General features: G+C 28.8%; 1 long non-coding RNA gene across 1 annotated transcript; it reads right to left on the reverse strand.

The window, feature by feature from the left end:
* Window positions 1-4,221: 4,221 nt before the first annotated feature.
* Window positions 4,222-5,937, reverse strand: LOC143046748 (uncharacterized). The gene is made up of 3 exons (XR_012969257.1): window positions 5,905-5,937; window positions 5,223-5,288; window positions 4,222-4,386 (listed from the first exon to the last, which is right to left on the reverse strand). It is a non-coding gene; the product is annotated as an uncharacterized LOC143046748 (long non-coding RNA).
* Window positions 5,938-6,910: the final 973 nt, after the last annotated feature.

Consider the following 6,910-nt stretch of genomic DNA (forward strand, 5'->3'; position numbering starts at 1 on the left):
TTATTACTTAATGCTGAATATTTTGAATTAAACGATACATATATATTACATTATTTGCACAACGAAAAATGTATGTAACGTGTAACGTAGACAATTTGGATTGAATTATTTCATAAATGTTTATCAATATATAGTATTGAAACGCGTGACACGTCCTGAACAAAACAGTGTCTGTTCAAATTGGTTCTGCCTCTATAACATGATTTGTTTTTGCCTTTTGAAAATAACTAGAAAATGTATATGTTTATTACAATAAATTTTAAAACTGGCAAAGAATATATTTTCGATGTTTCTCACCTGATAGTCATAAAAGTATTCCAACGGTTTCCTCAACGAATCATTGTAAATATCATTGAGTTTGTTTGATTAAAGATGATACAAGTACATGTATGAACGAAAAGTCGGAAATATTAACTTACCACATATTTCATGTTGCTCTAAATACTGGCCTTCAATTGACACTTTTTCTGTGTATAGAAAACAGTTTGCAATTAATTAAATTTTACGAAACAAGGTATGCTAGTTTTTAAGAGACCACAGTCTGATTTATCGATTTTTTGGGGGTATTTTTACATTCTATGTATACAGACCATGGCCATGACCCTACAATTATGTATATGTCAATTGTGTAGATTTAAACAAAAAACGTAACTACTTACTTTAAACTTATATTTGTACAAAGCTGATTTCTTGCATCATAGATATATTTTTTTGAATATCTGGATTCGTTAAGAATTCTCATGATGTTTTTTGTGGATATTACAAGATTAGATTTTAATGGAATATGCCCTCGACTTGAATTGTTGTTTTTCGGTATCTCAGATTTGAGAAAAACCAAAAATGTTCAATGAATAATTTAATAATGTTTCAGAATACATAGTTGGAAATGAAGAAAACAATCATTAACTTTTATTTCATTTATCTTTATTGAGAATGTAAATGCGAACTGACAGCTGATGCTGTCCAAGTGTTATAAAATAAAATAAAACACTTTACGTAGAAGAAATAAATCGAGTTTTAAACCAGTGGCAAATAAATTAGAATTATAAAGAATATTTTGACCCGAATATTTTCTATTTAAACATGTTAGCGGGATCCCAACCGTCCTCTTACCTTGAACAGGGGTGAAACAGTACAACATCAGAACGGACTATAAATCAGTTGAAAAAGGCTTAGCTCAACAGATGGATACAAATAAAAATACTATACCGATAGGACGTGGCTGGTTACTCGTATACCTCAACAACAAAACGACTTCAGATCTAATTTGGAGGATTCAATTCCTACAGAAAAAAGTAAATAAATCACTACTAACATGAATAAATTATCCGAAAAAAAGTAATGAATAATAATGAATTGACATAAATTAGATTTTTTTTACAGTAACACAATTAAAGCAATAGGTAGAGATTCACTTTATCTGGAATTTACTATATACATCGTATAAGGCCAAAGCGCATTATGTAAGTAATAGTATTGTATGTTGCATTTTGATGAAGCGTTTCCAATTTTATTTCATTTCAATTGAAATTTAAGAAAATTATCCTGATTTGTTTTGTTTTTTTCGTCATCGTAATTTTGAAATGAGGAAGTGTTCTAATATATGAATTGCTAGTCTTGTACTACGAAGTTAGTGTTGGTTCAAATATTTTGTGTATAACATTTGAATGATGTGAATGAATAAAAGTGTAATATAACTATACAGCATTTTGGGGGAAGAATCTTCTGTTGATGTTATAAAACAATAACTTCAAACTTTATCTATTTGATAAACCACAAAAATTCCCAAATCATATAAATAAACATTGTGTCACTGGTTATGACCCATTACACCTTTTTTTTTTTTATCATGGTTCATGATCTCTGATTTATTTTGATTTCAATTGAATAATTATAAAAGTTTTAAAATTAAAGAGTTTGGTGTTTGTCTTCTGACCTCTTCCAGACTTTATATGTATTTCAAGGTGCAGTTTCTAGAAGTTAATAAAATTAACGGTATCAATTTTCTTGCACCAGATGCGCATTTTTACAATACATGTCTCTTCAGTGATGCTCGTGGCCAAAATATTTGAAATCCATAAAAGATGAAGAGCTATAATCCAAAAGGTCCAAAAAGTATAGCCAAATCCGTGAAAGGAATCAGAGTTTTGCATGAAGGAGATACATTCCTTAATTTATAATTATTTCTATCATTTTGTAACAGCAAATTTTAATAATACAAAAAAAAATCCGTATTTTCATGCCAGTACCAAAGTACTGGCTACTGGGCTGGTGATACCCTCGGGGACTAATAGTCCACCAGCAGAGGCATCGACCCAGTGATAGTAATAAAATTAACGGTATCAATTTTCTTGCACCAGATGCGCATTTCGACAATACATGTCTCTTCAGTGATGCTCGTGGCCAAAATATTTGAAATCCAAAGCTTATATAAAAGATGAAGAGCTATAATCCAAAAGGTCCAAAAAGTATAGCCAAATCCGTGAAAGGAATCAGAGCTTTGCATGAGGGAGATACATTCCTTAATTTATAATAATTTCTATCATTTTGTAACAGCAAATTTTAATAACACAAAAAAAAATCCGTATTTTCATGCCAGTACCAAAGTACTGGCTACTGGGCAGTACAAATTTAAAATATGGATAAAGTTAAAGTAAAGTTACCATTTAAAAACTTTGTAAACTTTGAATAAAATTGTTTGATCAAATTGTAAACAAAACCAAAGTACTTTTAAAGAGTCATTCTCTGTAAAAACCAAAGAAATTCATGGGACTGTTCACACCAATGTCACAGATTTTCAATATCTTTTCAATATTAAGCCCATATGATGCCCTGATAACAAAAATAACTTTCATTTTTGTTTTTTGGGGTTTCTGTTGCCATGGTTACAGGTCCCATATATATAAGCCCAGTAACAGAGTAGCAAAATCTCAAAATGCATCGTTTTTCAACTTTCATTATTTTTAACAAATATACATTTTTAGCCTAAATCATAGGTATACTGAACAAATAAAGGTCTGGAACAACACATTAAAGTAAACAGACATTGTCTTGAACCCATTCAAAACATTAAAACTTGTATCTGAAAAGTGCCGATTTTGCAACCAACCAACTTGAAAACTGGGCCCATAATCACAAATTTAAACACATGTTATCAAAAATCTAAACACATGTTATCAAAAATCTAAACACATGTTTAGATTCAGCATAACTAAGAACCCCAAAAATTCAATATTTGTTAAAATCAAACTAAGTTTAATTTTGGACCCTTTGGAACATAATGTAGACCAATTTGAAAATGGGACCCAAAATCAAAAATCTGAATACACAGTTTGATTGAGCATATCAAAGAACCCCAGGAATTCAATTGTTTGATGAAATCAAACAAAGTTTAGTTTTGGAACCTTTAGACCTCAATATGGACAAATTTGATAACAGGGCCCAAAAATCACAAAACATGGTTAGATTCAGCATGTAAAAGAACCCCTTACATTATTGTTTTGTAAAAATCAAACTAAGTTTAATTTTGGACCCTTTGGACCTTAATGTAGACCTATTTGAAAACGGGATCCAAAATTAAAAATTGAAATACACAGTTAAATTGGGCTTATCAATGAACCTCAAGAATTAAATTTTTGATAAAATCAAACTAAGTTTAATTTTGGACCCTTGGGACCTTATTAATGTAGATCAATTTGAAAACGGGACCCATAATTAAAAATCTAAATAGACAGTTAGATTTGACATATCAAAGAACCCCAATAATTCAATTTTTGATAAAATCAAACAAAGTTTAATTTTGGACCCTCAATGGACCAATTTAAAAAAGGGACCCAAAATCCCAAAACTTGATACATGTTTAGATTCGGCACATTAAAGAAGCCCCAAAATTCAAGAATAAATTTTTAAACTGCATTGAAATGGATCAAGAAATAAGCAATTTATAAAAAGTAATAGAAAAGTATAGTTTCTCCACATTGCATAGATATTTCTGATTAAAAGAAAAATTTGGCTCTAATTTTGGCCTATTGATGTTATAATCACTTGTAACCATTAAAATTTGTATTAAGTATAGCATGTATAGATTCCAAATGATGTTGACTGGAGCTGGACAAAAGATTTTTATTAGATAAATTACCCCCCCCCCCCCCCTTTTACCAAAAAAGGGCGATCCTATATTATTTATATAGCTAGTTTGTGGGGGTTGAGTAAAACGTTTAAACACAATTTTAAAATATTGATTGAGAAACTGTTTTTGTTGATTTACAAGGCAAAACACTTTTTAATCTGTCTGTCTAAATAATACCTGTGATAAAAATTCCATGATGCTACTTATAGAAGTGATGCTGTTTCATTCACTTAAATTCTTGCCTGTGTTACATCACTCTGAAAAATAAAAGGTTTCTGATGAATTCATGTTAAATTGCTATTTCCCCTGGTTAATTCTGAGGAATATGTCAAATAAATCTGGTTTTGAAAAGTTTAAAAAAAAAAAAGAGGAACATTTGTAACTACAATATAACTCAGTTATGGGCACATAAAATATTCACTCTGAGTGATCATGGCTGACCTATACTGTTTACTTCTATGTTCTTTGATCTCTAGTAGCGATATTATTCATTGGCCATAATACAGCAAAAAAATATTTCATTTTTTGCCAGTAATAGTTTCTAGGGGTTCAATTCTATGCAATAATTTTATGATTATTTTTGATATAACATTTGCTTTCTGTACATTAACAGTTTTCATTGATAAAATTTCTTTAAATGAATAAAATTGAGAATGGAATATTTATTACAATGATTACACAACCTTAGGAATAATGGATGTCAGCACTTCTGATTGTGACAAATTTTACCTTTCAACTGATGAGTTATGGTACTTTGTTAATTGGAAAATATCCCTTATGTTAGATGTCTTGGTACTTGTGTTTTATATTTGTATATTGGCTGTCTTATATTGTGTATATACTCTGTATGTACTATATATTTATGAATTTCAAGTAGTGAGACTATTATAAAATATTGAATCTGAATCTGTCTTGATGTTAGATAGCATTGCTCAGCAATTGCATAAAATACAAAGTTAATTATAGTTCATAGTATAAATAGAATTTTCTTAAATGGATTGTTTTGGGGGAATACAGGGATAAATTATTTGCCAAAAAATTTTGGAATAATAAAAAAATTACTAAAGTGGGTTGATGTGGTCTGATAACATACATCTTCTGTTGTTTCCATCTTTTCTGGATATGTTGGCAGATTCCCTTTTCTTCTTGTTGATTTAACCTTTAAAATAAATTTTAATTAATAGTATATACTAACAGGATCTAAATACTAACAGCATCTATAATAAGCTGAAATATTTGCTTGTAATAAAAATTAAATAGCAAGATATAAATTTAAACAGCAATTAATTCCCTTCATATTCAATCACTGTATCTTACTAAATATATAAGGCATTAACAGTTTAACAAAATATTTTCTATAGGGGAAGTAAATATATATTTTTGATTATGTAAGAATAATAATTATTTACACAACAATTAAATTGATTCAGCTTATTTATATGGAGAATAAAAAATAAGAATCAGCAATGTAAACAGCAAATAAGTTTTGTAATTTTTGTTAAAATGCTTTTTTTTTCATTGACAAATAAACATTATTATGATACAGTTATAGTGTCATTTGTTAAATAAATTAGGTGCAATTTGTGAAAAGGATAAGACTCTCCAATATATTTTTTTCTAGCCTTCCTGACTCAGGGAATGTAGCAATTAGTCTCTATTCTGGTATTGTGAAGACTTTGTATGACATACATGTATATCATAATAGTATTGCTAACCACATGCTGAACCTTTTGTGGAGATACAAGGATTACTTTTAAACAATATATTGTTATTACCTCATTTCCCCTTCAAGTACTGCATCATTGACACAACTACTCTTATTTTCTTCAGAAACAAAGTACAACATGCTAGAAAAAATTGTAGCAATTATTTATAAAACTACAGTAAAACATTGAAACAAGTTCTGTGTTAATCTATACATGTATTGCTGTTCAAGATTTATTAATATTGCATACCAATTATACATTTGTTTAAGTGAAAGGAACTAAACCATACACGGTTGTTCAACTGAGTACTCATCTATTTTCTACCATTATACCATTTTTTCTAGAATATTTGTTTTTCAATATAACTTTTTTTGGGAAGCTTGTTATTTACAGCTTCAAACCATTGTTAAAAGATACTCCTTATTTAGGATGTTTTAAAAACCCTATCAAATCTCAGGGTGGGGGAGGAGGGATTTTGAATACACAATAAGGCACATCTAATCTTGGGTCAGGGGTGGGAAGGGGGATATTGAATGCAAATCAAATATTTATATTCACAACCATAGTGTTATGTAAATAGGAGTTTTAAAGTTTTGACAATTTTACAGCTAAAGTACTGTTTTGAAATAAATATCAAATAATTCATAAATTGTAAAAATAATAGATTAAAACCATGCACTCATCATTCAGGGGCTTAATAGGGTTTACCAAACAAAGAATAATTAACATAATGCCCAATTATTGAATTAAAAAATAATTATGAACATTATGATTGGAGATAAGTAAGCACACATAATTAAAATAGAGAATAATGGGATGCAAAATTAAGAAGAATAACTGCGGAAAACAAAATAATAAGGTAATACAATATAGATTATAAATCACAGAATGGAGGACAAACATTAAAAAGAAATCAAATTATTACAGAAATCTAAATTTTAATTATAAAATCATTTTTCTTAGAATTGTACAGAATAATTATTTGTTTTAAAAATATAGAAAATGTGTAAAAAGTAAATAATACATAAATATTATATGACCCCAATTCTTACACTCATGAAAGGAGGTAAATTAA

Source organism: Mytilus galloprovincialis, chromosome 9 (genome assembly GCF_965363235.1).
Source record: "Mytilus galloprovincialis chromosome 9, xbMytGall1.hap1.1, whole genome shotgun sequence".
Taxonomy (NCBI): domain Eukaryota; kingdom Metazoa; phylum Mollusca; class Bivalvia; order Mytilida; family Mytilidae; genus Mytilus; species Mytilus galloprovincialis.